General features: G+C 39.8%; 1 protein-coding gene across 9 annotated transcripts in view; it reads left to right on the top strand.

Annotated features, from left to right (window-relative positions):
- Window positions 1-16,819, top strand: part of TSPAN9 (tetraspanin 9) — a 168,867-nt gene that overhangs the window by 87,164 nt on the left and 64,884 nt on the right. The gene's annotated exons all lie outside the window — the stretch shown is intronic.

Here is a 16,819-nt window from a genome sequence, read left to right as displayed (position 1 = left end):
TGAGCACAGCATTCTATGGTATGGAACATCCCTTTGGCCAGTCCTGCCCACGCTCCCTCTCAGCTTCTTGTGCACCTTGTAGCTGGCAGAGCCGGAGACCTGGCAGAGTCCTTGGCTCAAGGTAAGCAGTGCTCAACAACAGGTGAGAGGCACTGGCACAGATTGCCCAGGGAAGTTGTGACTTCCCCATCCCTGGAGATGTTCAAGGCCAGGCTGGGGCTGTGAGCAGCCTGGTCTAGTGGAAGATTCCCTGCCCATGGCAGTGTGTTTGGAATTAGATGATCTTTAAGGTCCCTTCTAACCCAAGGCATTCTGTGATTCTGTGTTATCAATGTTATTCTTACACCAAATCCAAAACACAGCACTGTACCAGCTACTAGGAAGAAACCTAACTCTATCGCAGCCAAAACCAGGACAGAAGTCCACATGCAGTAGACTTCAGCATGGAGAGGCTTGTGTTGAGATCTGCATGACAGTGCCCACGAACTCAGAAATCCTGCAGATCACTTCCCTCAAGCTTGAGTGTCTGCAGCAGTCCTCCTGCACTTTCATTGCCAGATTATCTTGGGCAGAGACAGCTTAAATCTGTCTATATCCATGGTGTAGATGTGTCCTTCTAAGAGACTTGTACAAACTTAAACTGAAATTGAATCTGGATCCCTGAAGTCCCTGCTAAGTGTCTTAAGCAATGGACCATCTGTCATGTGTCATGTGCCTTGAGAGACACTTCAGAGCCAAGCCACCCCAGAACTCCACATGCTTGTGCAGTGTTGTCTGCAAGCACAAAACTCCTAACAGGTTTAGGACTGATACAGCATCCTTTTATTTGGCTGTGTACTCCAGAGGTCTGGCATCATGCCGCTGACATCCAGAAGCACCTAGAGGAGTAGAAGTTTTCTCATGACACAGCATAAACCCTAAACCTCCCCACCACCTGCAAAGTGTCACGGGGTAAACTGGAGGTCTCTTGAGATTGTCATCCAACAGATGACAGTCAAGGTGAAGACTTGGGATATTTCTCTTTATTGATTTCATTGTAATATTTTTTCATTACTCCAAACCAGCAAATTAAGTATGTTCCATAACTAATGAAGAAATAACTCAATGTTGGATTTAACACTTACTTGCATGGCTGGCAGTAGGATTTCTTCCTACTTTCCATAGCCCCTCAAGCCATATGTTAGTCTTTTAGTGCCTGAGTGATGTTTGTGCTGACAACTTTTTCAGCATGTGGAATGTAGAGAGTCTCTTAGGAGGGATCTTTGTGCTCTCAGCATCTGGGAGGATGTTGGGATGTCTTTCAGTTGTGCATTGGTTTTGTGTCTTACAGGACAGTCTGCAGGCTAAAATGCAGTTTTCTGGAGTTAGATTTGCTCCTGGTTTGATATTTTTGTGTTTGCTTAGAATTTTTTTATTCACGCTACAGGAATGTACTTTCTTAATAGAAGATGCCTATGGAGGTGGCTATAATGTATGATCTTGGTATGATAGAGCTGTCTGTTACTTTGGCAGGTTGGAATCCCATTTTCTTTGGAAATTTGAGTTTGTCTTTCTGCTTTTAGGTAGAAGTGAAACCTGATACAGTTGCTGGATTTTGTTCCTGTTTGGTCGCTTAGTCTGTTTGTCAATTTACAGCTGAATTTAAATCAATAAATTGATTTAAATTGTGCTTTAAGTTGTGCTTCATGATTTAAGTTGTGCTTCATGACTTAGTAGGTATTAGTGGTAGAATTCACCTTATTAGTGGTAGGATTTCCATGGTTCTGTTTTGAATATTTAAATTCATGATCCAAATAAACCATAGTGGAGTTAAAATTTAATACTACTTTGTTTGACTTCTGGTATATTGATTTATCTCCCATTCATGAAGCTCAAATGCAAATTTGGATATACTGGATCAAACCAAAAGTTTGTCTATCTTGCCTTTCAAAGTATATGATAAAAAATACTTAATAGAGACTAAAGGAATTGAATGAATTCATAGAACTCCATTCAGCCATTTATCTAAAATTCTCTGGCAGAAAGTCTACTTGTATAATTAAATATTCTGTGAAAGGGCATTTCATTTGAAGTCTTGTGCTTGCTAATTTCAGTAGATGCTGACAGTTGTTCTGAAAAACAGTGAGCCATCCTCCATTGTTTTGTCATTACTATTTAAAAAAAAATTATTACTGGAATGGAAATAAAAGTCAGAAAAAATTTAATTTAAAATGAGTTTATGGCAAAAACAGTATTTAGCAGTGCATATAGCATAACATATGTTTAGATCATGGAGTCATAGAAAAACCTCTAGGTTGGTAGGAACCTCTAGAGAAAATCTGGTCCAACCTTCTGTTGGAGGGAAATCCTTAGTTTGTGTTATCCAGGGCCCTGTCAAGCTCAGCACTGAGTATTTATAGCAAGAGAAATGCCACCGTTTCTCTTGGTAATCTATTCCAATGTTTGTTTTCAATTACTTCAGTTTGTTTTCAATTTTTCTTATAGCTATGCCAAAATTTTCTGTGAAGCAACCTGCATTCATTATTTGTTGTGGTGGAACAATGCACAATGGTGTTCAGTTTCTTGAGCTGGGATGACCAAGCCTGGATAGTCCAAGTGTGGTCTGACAAGTGCTGCATAGAGTGAAATAATCCCATCTCTTAATCTGCAGGATACAGTCTTGCCAATGCTGCCTGAAGCTGCATTTAAATGCTTACACTAATATTTCTGTAGTTCTGTGGTGTAGCTTTTAAAATTAAGTTTAGAGCAGCAGCATGCACAGCACTCTGTATAGAGTTCTGTGAGATGGAGAAGCTCTTTTCTGAGGACAGAAAGATTTTCTTCCTCACTTCTGAGCATTTGCACTCATACTACATTGCTGCAATTAGACACTCATCCTTTTATTGTTTTTCCCTCCAGACTGCCTTCCCTGGCAGCGTCCCCCAAAGTACACTTCAGCTAAACCACTTCTCCTTCTTCGAGCTATTCAGCAATTTTTGTAGCCCATCCTGCAGCTCTGTCCCTGTAGGTCATGCTCCGTTTTAAACTCCATCTAGCTTGAAGGTGCAGTTGGCACAAGTGCTGACAAGAACAGAAACATTGATCTTATCACTCCTTCGTCCAAGTGGCCACAGTGTGTGATTGTGCTCTCTGGTACAGTGTATTGATTTTATGCGTTGCTGTATGTGTTACACAGCTTCACAGCATTATCAGAACTGCTGACTGCTTTTTTTTTTTTTTTTTTTTTTTCCACGTTTCTGGTCTCTTTAGGGCTCCTGCAGCCCAGTTATGTTTGTATTCTCTGTTATGTTCATTCTCATTAACAGAGTGTATATCTCGGAATAATGAGATTTTAGGAGTTCATGATCTTTACCAGCAGAGTTGGGAGTGGGGCAGGTTAATGGTTGTGGGGTTTTGTTTTGTTTGGGTTTCTTTAAAAAATGAAAAAGCTATTTTTTAAATTCATTCTCATGAGTGACATTTTTTAGACTTACATTGAGGGAGTCTGGGCAACAGCTAAGCCTTGAAATCAATATGCTTGTATGAAAAATAGTCTGTAAAAATAGTGTTGTTCTTTTAAAAATGTTCTATTGAAGTGCAGACTGCATGACAGCTCTGAGTGTTTCCCAACAGTGTATCTGTTCTGACATGTGTCCTAGTTTTAGACCTTTACCAAGTCCATGAATGCATTTTCTTCAGAGGGCTGTTTTAAAGCCCAGCAGTATTTCTTTCAGGATACTTCATCTTGCTTATCCTCCCAGAACTAGCTGGGATCAAGCATGTTTCCACACAGTGTGTGTTTCCACACAGTTCTGGAACGTCCGAGAATGCAGGTTTCTCACTTAAAAGCTTCTGCAGCTGTGTGTGAGCAGTAATAAATGTTTGACACAAGCCTCTGGGGACAGCTTTAAATGGGTGAACTGTTCCCTGTTCCAGCCGTCTCGGGGATTTTTTTCCCCACTGGTTGGATGCTGTGCTATGAGCCTGACCCAATCCTTAGTGACAGCTTGTCGGGCTGATTAATGCAGACTCCAGAGAATAGCTCTTTGCTCTCTGATTGATTCATTTTACCAATAGAACTCACATTCCTGTAGTGTGAATAATAAACAAGTGATTTAATGAGTACTCCCCAACCTATTCCACTGACATATCCTGATTGAAGCAACACATGCTTTTGGAAAGCTGAAATACTCCCTGTGTGTTACATACTGAAGATCCACTGAATTATATACTTCTCCCACAAATCCATATTAGAAAGTTAAGGATCAATTTTCTTCTGTGCTGTGCCATTAGACACATTATCAGAAATGTCACTGATATTTAAATTGTTACTTCCTTCTAATTTTTTTTTTTTTCCTTTGTGCTTCCCACCATGAAATGTGTTTCTCATGAAACTATTGTTTCTTTGCAGCATTCCCCCAATTTTTTTTTTTTATTCTCAGAAGGTGACATGCAAGAAGTGGGATAAAATTTGTTCTTCCTCAAGGGTGTCCTTATTCCTTGTATCCCTGATGGTGGCGTCCCATCTCATTCTATGGTTCTGTGTACAACTCTTTGTAGGAATTGGCTCTCCCAGTTCCTCTGTCTTGGGAAACTTCCAGGAATACAAAGAAACAGATAGCATTACAGACTTCAGGAGGACAGGGGAGTGGAGACAGAGCTGTGGGAAGAAGGAAGAATTTCTTGTTTGGGTCTGGATGGTTTTTGTTTCTTTATTATTCAGGAACTCTTACTACTGCAATTAGGAGATCCTGATTCTAGATCTACAAAGAGTTCTCCAACAAACATTCAGGAGAGATGTGCGTAAAAGGAATATGAAAGGAGGGAAACAACACTACTCACTACTCTAGTTTGCTCATTTGTGGGAATATAGACATAGAAGTATTTTTGTCTTCTAAAGCTTTGCTGCGTGCTTTACAAAGAAGTATGAGGGAGAAATGGGAGGATGAAAGCCTCCTTAATCTCTTCCCCTGTATTCCTACAGTCTCCTTCCTATTTTCTTTCTTTTGCTAGGATGCATGGCATACAATTTGTTTCTGCTCAATGTTCAGCTGTACTGATCTGTTCTCCATGCCCAGCCTTGCTGGTACTAATGTCATACCTGCTCTTTTGTGGTTCAGAATTTGAGTAACTGGGTGGGGAGGCAAAGATCCTGATGAGGTTATGATCAGGTTTCTGAGGAATAACAGCTGCTGGCTTACTTGCTTTCTTTCCCAGCCTCCACCAGAGAAAGCTGAGAGGGTTCATTTGCACTTGTGTGAGGCACTGCATTTATAAATCTGATAGCACTGTGCCCGCATGCACACAGTTCTCTGACATGACTTCACATTTTTGAGTGGATGATTGAGAGATGTTTTTCCGTTTTCTGTTGAAAGAAGCTTGGCACCTTCTAAAGAAACTTCTTTCTGCCCTCAACTTGCTGCTAAAAGGTTCTAGGAGCTGTAATTACAATACTGCTTTAATGACAGTCTCTGGCCTAATTTTTTGCTTCATAGCAGCTTGGGGGAGAGAGGGAGGCTTCTTCCTTTATTGTTTCTGCCCTGTAGTGTCTCCTGCTCTGTCTATTCTTCCGAGACCGCAGCCTGATGTGACATTCATTTCAGCAGTGGTTCTTTTTGCTGCAGCATCAGTGCAGATTTATGTCTGGCCATTGACACAATATATTTTATGGGTAGTCAGCTCAAGGTTTTCTGTGTTATAGGATGTGTTGTGGGCAGGTTTAGCAAAGAAAATGTTCAAACCCAATAGCACAAAAAGGAAAAACAGGCTTATTGAATTATGTCCGCCTAGGATTATATAGACTGTATAGATTTAAGATCTGTCTTAGGGCTGAAATGAGCACTGCCATGCTGAAACAAAAGGCAGTGTAAAGATTCAGGAGTATATGCTTGAAACGAAAAACCTTGTGAGCACAAGAGTTTGCCAGAGAGACATGGAAGTATCATCACAGTGCTGGATGGACCCCAAATTATTTTCTCTCTGAAGGAATATTAATGTAGAAGTGGTTAAGAAGCCCTGATAGTGAGCATGACATTACTTGGGATTGAGTTTGAGGTTGTTCTAATAATAAGTCACAGCTCAACTCCTTGAGATGGAGCAGAGGCAGCCTTCTGCCTAACATTCCAGGAGGGAGGAGGAAGAAGAGGTTACAAATACTTTTGGTTGTCCAGGGTGAAACAATGGGCACTGGAGAAAGACTGAGTACTTTTGGTCATGAACTGGAATTGATTTTGAGTTCTTGACAATAGTCGAGCCCATTAAAAATGTCTTTTTAACAGACTATTATTTTCAGTAAAGTTTTCATTTTGTAACGCTTCTACAAGCTCTTGGAAAATCAAACCTTGATCTACAGTCCTATCTGAAATCAATTTTTAGAAAATTATATCTAAGCCATCAGTTGCAAAAGACCACAACAAAACGGGCAGCCAAAAAACCCATCAATTTAATTTAAGTCCTGAACTTGAACATCGTAATTAAAAGTAGGGTTTTTGAAAGGTGTCATCACTGACTGGGCTTTGCTGCTGATGAAGTCAGCTCTCTGAGAGAAGAATGTTCTCTCAGATGGCCAGTTTTCAAACTTCTAAGTGCTTGGTACTCTGTTCAGTGACTGGCCAGATGGTACTGCCTGAGGATTTGTTAAGCTCTCAACAGCTTGTGACAGAATTCTTTGTGTCAGGAAAACTCAATTGTCTTTCCAGCTCCATGGACAGGAGTCATCTTGCTTTATCTATCTATCTATCTATCTATCTATCTATCTATCTATCTATCTATCTATCTATCTATCTATCATCTATCTATATCTATCTATCTATCTATCTATCTATCTATCTATCTATCTATCTATCTATCTATCTACCTATCTATCTATCTATCTGTCTACCTATCTATTTACCTACCTACCTACCTATGCTTAGAGATGTGTGCTGTGGAGGTGTGTGTTACAGATGCTGTACCTGAGACATTCTCCAAAAGCTCTCTTTGGAGGTGATAGATTACAACTAAGCTCGTTCTGAGGGAGGTGATGCAGATCAGACAGGTAAATGTGATTACAAGAGCTTCTACCTTGCTACTTTGTGGATGGCTTAAGCAAAGTGTGATGGATCTCAGCTTGAATTTTCAGTTTAGCATTGCTGTGCCTGAGTAAGGACGATGATGTTTCCATTTGCAGACTCATAGGGCACAAGCCTTTTTTTAGCATTTTTTAGTGTTTTAGGTTTTTCTTCTTTCTGTTGTTTCTCGTTTCTGTGAATAGAGTTGTCTGTCATGCAGTAGGACACTTAATTTAAAATGTCTTTTGCATTGAACAAAAATTGTTACCTTGATATAGTTATTGTTAAGTCACATGACTCCAAGTTATCTCTGTTTAAGGTACTAATTAAGAAGGGAGCTTTAAAAGTTGTTTTCAAGGCCTAGTTACTCAAATATGGCAATGCAGATAGAAAATACATTTCAGCTGACAAATGACACGAGCTTTTAGTTAACAGTTCTTATTCAAAAGTACTGAATTGGGAAGCCCCGCTTAAATGAACCCATTCTTCTACCTTCAGAATGGTGTGGTTTTGTAAAAAAGATTCCTGCTCATTTTGGACTGATACACCCATGTGATCCCATGGCAAAAGCATAAAGAGCTCCGTTTATTCATGACTTCATGGGGACTTTCCACAGTGAGTGCAAGCCAACAGCACAGGAACACTGCCATAGCTACCACTGAACTGGAGCCTTGAGGCAATTTCTCTACAGAGCTTTCTTTGAATATATTTGCTCACAAAAAGATGCCTGGTGAAGCTGCCTTCCAAGCATCTTATCTCTGCTGTAGATGAAAAACCTTGTAGGTTTTTTTGTTTTCCTAAGAAAAAACTGGGGGGCAAAAGTGAGAAGAACCCAAGGACCTGGCAGACACTGTGTTTACTTTTTGGCTATGTGCAATTCACTTTTTACTTCCGCCTTTCATAAGCATAATTCAATAAATAAATAAAATTGAGACTCATGACTGTTACAGGCAGAATGGGAGCTTCAGACAAAATATATTAAGGAACCCCTCCTGTGGAGTCATGAGGTGCAGAAAGCATCCTCCTGCTTTCTAAACTCCTTCTCAAAGAGGAGTCTTAGTGCAGCTGGAATCAATCTTGGCCCCAGACTCTGCCAACAGTTTATCTCTAAAGGATTATATAGGTGTATAATTGAACCTTTATAGAACTTTGTCCTGTAGGATTAAGGATGTAAACCCTAATCTCTCTCTCTATCCATCTCTATCTAGATATAAATTATTTATTTAAACTTATTATGATAATTATAATGATCAGACTAAAAGATCTTAATCAGGATAGGTAGCTATGACTACTAGTATAGTGTACTATTTTTGGAGCAATATTCAAGGAACTATATTAAAACTAGCAAAACCAATTATTATGCAGAGATTGATGTTACTCACCTGTGCTGATGACTGTTTTGCTCAGTCTTGAGGAGCATCCTCACTGAAGGAAGGAATTTCCACATACACATTTGGAGAAGGAGCATTTTAGAACACTACAGTTAAAAAGTGGAAATGGATTTTTATAGTATAAAGTGATTGACTGTGCTATGTCTCCAGGCCAGCTGTGCCAGCTCAGCATCTTTATTTAAGTTGTAAGTAGTATCACTTCTTGGGTACTTTATCAGGTACTTTTTTCTTCCTCAGAATGTTTAACTTTGGGGTTGATGAGTCCAGCTGGTTTCAGCATTCTTGAACACCAAAACCACTGATACAACCTCACCAATGATAGCTTTGCAAATAAAAAATTTCAAGCTGGTTTTCCCCAACTCTAGGCAGAGAATCCTGCTACAATGAGAAGCCTAATACTTCCCTGTGCTCCTGACAGGGAAACTAAAAAAGTAATACAAGACAAAGACAGGGACAAGGGGTATTAAGACTAATCTTTCTTCTTCAAATTTCAAAGTCCTTTATTAAGGATTACAAGGCACCTGAAGCACCTCAGGGTTTGACTATCTTAACAGAGCCATGCAGAAGGACATGTCAGACCTGAGATCAGGACTGTGTACTTCTATTCTAGTCAGGCCCCCTGTCTGCTCTAGATCATCTCTCTGCTTTTTTGCCCTTGTTTATTTTTTCATGTAGTTGTAATGACCTCTGAAGTGGCAAGCAGATGAGATGACATTTTATTAGCTATGCTGTATGTGGTCCAAGAGCTGTATAAAAGTGACACGTAATGAAGCCATTTGTATCTTGTAGGTGTCCAGCTCTCCCAACCTCCTTATGAGACATGCATTAAATTTCTCAGCAGTGGAATGCCACAGGCTACATACCTCATATTTAGGAGAGCTCTGGGGAAGGGGATTTCTATGAGTAATTTGGGAGAGTGAGGTGACAGCTTCTTACAGCTCCCTGTACTTAGTTGCTGCATGAGGCTAACCTGGGAATGTAGTCAGATAGGGCGGAACCATGAGTGTTAACTGCAGTCCCTATTTGGCTCAAATGTTCTGTGTTGGCCACCTATGATGCACACAGTTACATCTATTGATTTTATTGACTGAGGTGACTTGGAGAGCTTTTAACTTTTTGTCCTTTTAGTGCTTTTCCAGCTCAGAAGCAGATCTGCATGTTTCAGAGAAACAGTGGCTTTGTTAAGTCAATGAGATCCTGCAGAGTAGAGCAGAACTTACCTGCAAAAAAGCTGCTCTTAGTGAAAGTGTGACAGAAGAAAACAGCTCAGTTTGTCTCTAAAACCCAGGGCTGATACTTCAGGATTCAGAGTCAGCAGAAAACAAACCACATAAAAAACTGTGTTTGAAAACTGCAAACCAAACATGACTGATGCAGAAAAAATTGAGATGTAATGTAACACTGGACCTCCCTACTGCTTTTTGACATTGACTTTTGGAAACGAGCCATGCTCAATGCAAAACACTGGGGAGTATGAGTGGTTTAAATTTTTGATGCTCAGGACAGAAAATCTATTTGCTTGAAATGGAAAATAGAACTCACTGTAAGAGAGATTGTGTGCCATCATTGCCACATGAAATAATTTTGTCTTGATAATTATGATTTTCTATCTAGTAGTCAGATCTGGCACTAGAAAATACCTGCTTTTTACTGACTTGCAGCCAGGTTTTTGCTAGACTCGTGGGAAGTTTGAAGTAAGTGAAAAATTGATAGAGAAGCTGCAGAGACTAAAAAATCCTATCTTAAACTCTGGTACATACTATGTACCTGCCAGCCAAGAAATTAGTCCTGGGAGGATCCTTTAACTTGTATTATTCTATCTATCTCTGTGACTCTGATATTCCTCCTGGGACCCTGCAGGTAACCTAGTGTGGAGCACGGGGTGGCTCTATCTGTGCTCTTATATGCAGAAATATCATCTCAGGGACACCACTCAGTAACTGAGGTTCTGCTTGATGAGATTCTGAATTAAAAAACAGTAAAAGATGCTCCCAGCAGCTGAGTCTTTGTGATCTGAAGTGGGAAATGCTTCTCCATATATATTTACAGATGGTGAGTTTTGGGGAGTGATTTATGGAAGAACTAAGAATTGAACCTGAATCTGCAGAGGTTTGATTAAAGGTCCTGTCTGCAAGGCTGTTCTTCTTCCCCTTAGGACCTCTAGATGATGATGGTCTTTCTCAGGTGTTACAGATTTTTCGAGTCAGTAATTCTGCAGACACTGTCAATAGTCCACAAGGTCTTCTTTCTGAGTGACACTGAATCCAAAATGATCTGCAGAGTCAGTGGGAAGGTAATGACTCCTGAAAAATATATGTCTATGTTGGCCCTCTGTCTTTTCCAAGTGGAGAGGAGGAGAGGAATTGCAGGAAGGGGGAAGCAGTAAATCTATGTCTCTATAGAAAACAGTTTCTGATTATTGTCTTCTGTAATTAGGGTAGAACAGTTGATTGTAAATGTTGATTTCACTTGAAATGAGAAAAGGACTTGAAAGGTGAAGGAAATATAAATTACACTTAGTGAATCCTTCCAGAAGACAGCTGAAGTGCACATGCTGATTACTAGGGTCTGTCTTCACCCTCAAACTTGGCGTTCTCAACCTTGGTGTCTTTGACTGTCTTTTAGGAATCTGTAATCCAACCCCTCCACTTAGCCCCAGTGTAGAAATTGACTATTTTTCATTCTCCTGGCTGCTGTTTATCATTAAACAAAACACATACTCATCAGAAAAAGTGAGCCAGAGCTGTCGTATTCTTGGAGGATTGCTAATGAGAATAGAGTTTTTAATTACAGTGGATCATTACCACATGTAAACTGACCATCTGTTAGAGGAGAGTACTTGTGAAGGATAGAAAAAGGACGTTGTGTGTGTACCTTTCAGGATACTGCTCACTGATAAAATATTAATAGATGTTAGCCAGGAGGGCTTTGAAAGTTTCATCCTGTTGCTCTTAGAAACTGAGTTGTGCTTATGAAACGAAGTTTCCCTCTGCATTCTTCCCAACAATGTGTGCTGTCCAAGCTGACCCAAGTCCTCATGCTGAAGCCTGGCACTTTGTTTAGTTCATGCTTTCATGTTTAGTTTTGTTGCTTTAATGACCATTTTGTTAGAGGTTCTTAGGCCAGGGTAGAGCACTTACCTTCTGCTTTTATGCTCCATGGGCATTTATGCAATTGGTATCATTGGAAGGACGTCTTGGGAAGCCACAAATTCTCAAAGCACGTGCACTGAGTTTTGTGTGAATTTCACAGACGATGCAGCATGAGGCTGTCATGCCCACATGTGGCCTTCAAAATGGGTAACAACTGCGGAAATGAAGATTAATGCTCAGCAAGCATTTCGCCTGGAAAGCAATCCAAAAAGGCAGATTGCCGTAATTTTAATAAAATATCTGTTAGCATTATCATTAATGATTTTGAGAAATAAAATTAAATTACTGGATTATTTTAATGATGCTTGCAGATAGCAACTTGGCTGTGTGTCTATGTGAAAATTCCGCGTGCAGTGGTGTACTCATTATAAGATGTTGCTCTAAGAGTAGTTTGACCTCTCTTGCACTGATAATAATGCAGGAGTGATGGAAGGTAAAACTTTGCTTCATCTGTTGCACTTCCTCACTGAAGTAAAGGCATTCCTCTGAGAACACTGATTCTCCATGCCTGCCATGGTGCTGCAGAGAAGCTCTTCTCTGCTTCACTAACTTGTTAATGGCCCCATCCAGTTAGCCTGTACCCTGAAAAATCCATAACCATTCCCTATCTTATTCTCCTCCACTTTTTAAAGCCATGCATAAGGGTAAGTCGTGCTAAGCTGATCTGTATCCTGGTTGATTTGTCTATTTTTTGCTTTTCAGTGCAGTTTTCTGTTGAATTGGGAGCTAAGGTATTTTAAATTGATTATATAAACTATTTTTTATCAGATTTATAATATGGTGGGAATCTGTCATATTGCTCTTTGCTGAATATCTTTGGCCACAGTCCTTGCCAACGGAAAGTGGAACTCCTGTCCAACCAGTTCTAATTGGAGCTGTTGCACCAACACCTTTCTTGATCTGTTTAGAGCCCACACCTGCTGGTGCTTAAGAAAATGGAAGGGAACTTCTATGCACCGAAGCAATAGTGTTGTACTGTGGGGGAAAACAACTTTCTTTCCCCTGATCTCAGTACTCACTGAAGCAAGAAATTTGATTGCCCATATGTTAGGATGCAGAGCAGCACATCTGTAAAATTCATACTGGTTTTCTGTGTTTGTGCACATCATCTTAACTGATCTAAAGGAAAAGAAAGACTTTTTAATTTCCAGTTTGCATATTCTGTTCAGTCCTTTAATTGCCAAAAGTAATATTAAGTACTCTAGGGAAAAGGTCATTTATCAGGAAGAGGAGTTTTAGAGCTACTGAAGAACTAGGTTATCTTTACATTATGAAACCACAGTGTCAGAATTAGGTCACTATTTCCTTTAATGTCTCTGTGTAACTGGCTGAAAAATCTACAGAAAATCTAAGATAGCTAAAAGTGTGTTATTTATGAGACAGGGAAGAGCACTTGGTTTTCTGGGTTGATACTGGTCCAATGCACTAATATGGGAGGCACTGATGCTGAAAATCACTCAGGTGTATCAGTGAAGAAAGACACTTTTCTAAAATCTGTGTAAAAATCTGTGGAAAAATGATGCCTCAAATAGTGTTTGGGGGCCATCTAGCAGATGATGGTTTTACTTCCATTGGACGAGAGGTGAAACAGCCTTCCTGGCCACTTTTCAGAAGTGTTGGAGTGCTAATCCTGGCCTCCTAGCTAAGACCAGCTCGGGTAATTATGTTGTGCCTTCTTAAATTCCACATCGTGTCCGAGTGGGCAGACTCTATTCTCCAGTCCATGTCTCAAACATGGTGTCCCAGGTATTTTCCCCACTGTAAGTTGTGCTAATAATGTGGCTCTCACACAGTGCTGCGGCTCTTGCTTTTGCTACCATTATTTCTTATTATTGTGCTGAGGTTTGTAGGAAGAGGTGATACCTTTATCTGGCCAAGAGAAAAAAACTCTTAATGTAACTGTCAGTAGACTGTCTAGAGACTTCTACAGATCCATGCCTGGTTGTTCATGGTTTTGTGTAGATGTAAAGTTAAAGGCAGAGTCTGTTTTGGGAGTTTATGCACATGGAGGTTGAGGCAGGTAAAGGGATAAAAACATGCAAGCAGAGTGATTGATGAGGTAACATTTGCTGCTGAAACATGATTTGAATTAATTCTGGAGGTGGTGAGTTAATTCACAAGGTATAGGAAGGGAAAAGAAATGTAGGAGAAGTGGAACCTTATGAGTTTCTAGGCCAAAGAAGATGGGGGAGCTGGTAGAGCAAAGCTGAGATTGGCAGCTTGGCCAAGCTGGTATTGGAGTGTGTGGCTGACTGAAACAATGGAAACGGACAAAACTCTCTGTGATCATTACTATAATTTTGTCTACTCTGGAACAATTTGGGATTCACAACCTTTCTTTGGTCTCTGGTTCCGGGTGCCCAGTTTTGCATGGCTTGGGGTGAGTGTGGAACAGTGTCTGTGGTTACAGGAGGGGAATATACTTTGTTTGAGAGTTTAAGATGCTTTGATGAATACAGGTAGTCCTTCATCTTGACCACTTCATTCATTTCCCATTGGACACTGTGTGAATCCATGAAGTGGAATGGTGCTGTCACTTGTGATTGCTGTACTCAGTTCAGCTACCTTGCTCTACTGAAAGTGCTACAGAGATTTTTAGGCAGCTTAGGTGGGACAGCTTTTCCTCTGTGTCTGTAAGCAAAGAAAAGAGGGTTGCTATCTTGGGATTAGTGTTTAGAAGAATATAATCTGATTGAAAAAGTCCTGAGAAGGGAGCCCTGGACTGTTCTTTGTACCATCTGGTTCTCAAATGTCTCTCTTCCAGCTACTGTGGAGATCTCACTATTTGTGATATTGGGGAACACTTGCCATAAACACATCTGCTGTTTATGTTAGTGTCCTAGGGTATAGTTACTTTTTACTATGCTAGTTTATGTAAACTATCCCTGCAAAAGTGGATTTTTCATTCAGTCATTTCCTGCGTAGCTTGATGATTGCTTGTCTTTGAGCAACAAAATATAAAAAGCAAAGTGTTTTGTCATTTGGTGCAAACTACAGAAACTGGCCTGCACATGGCCCAGCAGTGAGGGATGTGTAAGATCTCTCCCCCACTGGCTTCTCTTGGCCCCCATACCTAATGTGAGTACCAGTGGCATTTAAAGTAGCCTAGCCTCAGGAAGAGAAGAATTCTTTACTCATTGGTTGTTCTGGATTAGGAGAGCTCAGCACAATTTTTTCAGTGTTTCCTTTTTTTTTTTTGTCAAAACCCAGACTGCTGACAAAATGCACAGATCTACCTTTGCTTTTTGTCTGTTGAGTGGAAGTAAGTTTTATGTTTTATTTAACTATCTTCTTGCAGAGATGATCCATTCTAGCAGATGATGGGTTTATTTCCTTTGTGTAACAGGCAAACCAGCATATTTTCACTGCTTCAGCTACCCAGGCTCTGATTTTTTTTTTTTTTTTTTTTTTTTTATGATTCTTGTCCTCAGTTCTGAATCCTTAGTTATCCCATTACTGAGCAGGTGAACATGACCACCCAAGAGAACAACTCTCCAGTTTTTTGTGATCTGGAAATGTTAGGTTTTAAACATTCAGAAGAATGTCTTGTGCTGTAATGCTCACAATGCTCAGTGAGCAGAGATGCAGGGAAGGGAAAAAGAGGAGCGATGAGTCCTTATAAGCAAAGGAGTTTGGTTGGTTGGTGTTTGAGTCTGCTCATAGTCTTCTGACTAAATTAAACAATGGAGAGTCTCTCAGAGTTATGAAAAAAATCAATTTCTATTAAACCCTTGAAATAATGAATTGTCATTTTGTGCTGTTTGTTTCAATAGCATTAGTGTTTTGGTGCTCTGCTTTCTTAGTCTGAAATAAACTCCTTCTCTTTGTGTAGTACCTCTTTTTTTAAGTGTGTGCTAGCACTGCATGGGTAGATAAGAGACATCTCTTGATGTTATCTTCCTTGACTAGATTTAAGCTCCATTTGAAACCAGTAATGGGATGATTTTAACAGCAAACAGTAAGACATCAGTGTAGGAGTTAGAAATTGAAAGATTTCAATATTGCCAAAAATCACGACCTTAATTCTCCAGTTACTTTGAGGTCTTGATCCCAGGGTAATATGATATTAAAATACTAGCTGCAAAGAAAGCAAATGAAAAAGCTAGGCAGGGCATTAGCCCTGGCAGAAAAGCTTGAGAATAGGAGTAAAAAATGTAATGGTGGAACTGAAGAAAAAAAATAATCCAGAATATATTAGTTAATACAAAATATAATTTTGCATTTTTTGCTTGTGGGATTTTTAGTTTGTTTGGGGTTTTTTAAAGTGTGTTTCTTGGTTTTTACATTCTTAAATATGAGTTTTGGAGGCACCCAACTGTTAATTTTTACTGTAAACAAAGGTGTAAAGAGTTAAAGGCTACGTCCATTTGGAAAGCAAGCAGCTGGGCCATTTTAATAACAGGTTGGATGTGAAAGAGACTTTTCTTATGGTAACAACTGGAAGACTTCTAAGAATAAGTCCCTCCATTCAGTGATTTGCTCAGCTCCTTGTATGCTCAGTGGGAGATGAGTGATGACTCAGCACTTCACTGTATTCTATTCCAATCGATCCATTTATCGAGAGAGCTGAAAGGGGCATTGAGAGTGAGGGAGTTATACAAAAAAGAGGATTAAGAACCCTAGGGGTCAATAACACTGTTCTTGCTTGTAATGGCAAGGAGCAAGTTTTAGCTGTGGAGGAGAGAGCAAGGCAATGTAATTCAAAAGCAGATTTTATCAAGGAACTGCAGCACACTCTTGCAATGCTTCCTAATTTTTATTAGTTGTTCTGTGAAATGAGTTCATGTGGAGGTTTTGAGGGCAAGAGTTCTGCTTCCTCATGAATTAGAGCAGTGTTTTGCCCATCATGGGTGCCATTGCATGCAAACAAACAGTAATGCCAGCAAAGTAGAACTTGTTCTTTCCTTTTCCACACACACCAGAATTTCTTACACAAGCCTACAAGAGTCTGGGTTTGATTTTTAAATAGACCATCACCTGTGCCGTGTTACTTTTGAAAGCTGTTTCCCAAAAGAAGCAAATGCTTAGTCAGCACCTTTCATGCTGACTAGAATAATGCCAGGGAATAGAGATGTACAGAGAATACCAGAGATATATAGAGTGGATAATGTGTAGAGATAGATATATAGAGATTAGAGATGTATAAAATGGAGAATGCCAGATGCAGTGCTTGTCTGTTGTACATGTTAGCAGCATCTTGAAGTGAAAACCTCTAAACAGAGATTAAATTTTAAACATATTTCTGAAT

The sequence above is a fragment of the Lonchura striata genome, chromosome 1 (assembly GCF_050655825.1).
Source record: "Lonchura striata isolate lonStrDom1 chromosome 1, ASM5065582v1, whole genome shotgun sequence".
Lineage (NCBI taxonomy): Eukaryota > Metazoa > Chordata > Aves > Passeriformes > Estrildidae > Lonchura > Lonchura striata.
Note: the sequence above shows the minus strand (reverse complement) of the source record. Positions and strands in the feature narration are given on the sequence as shown.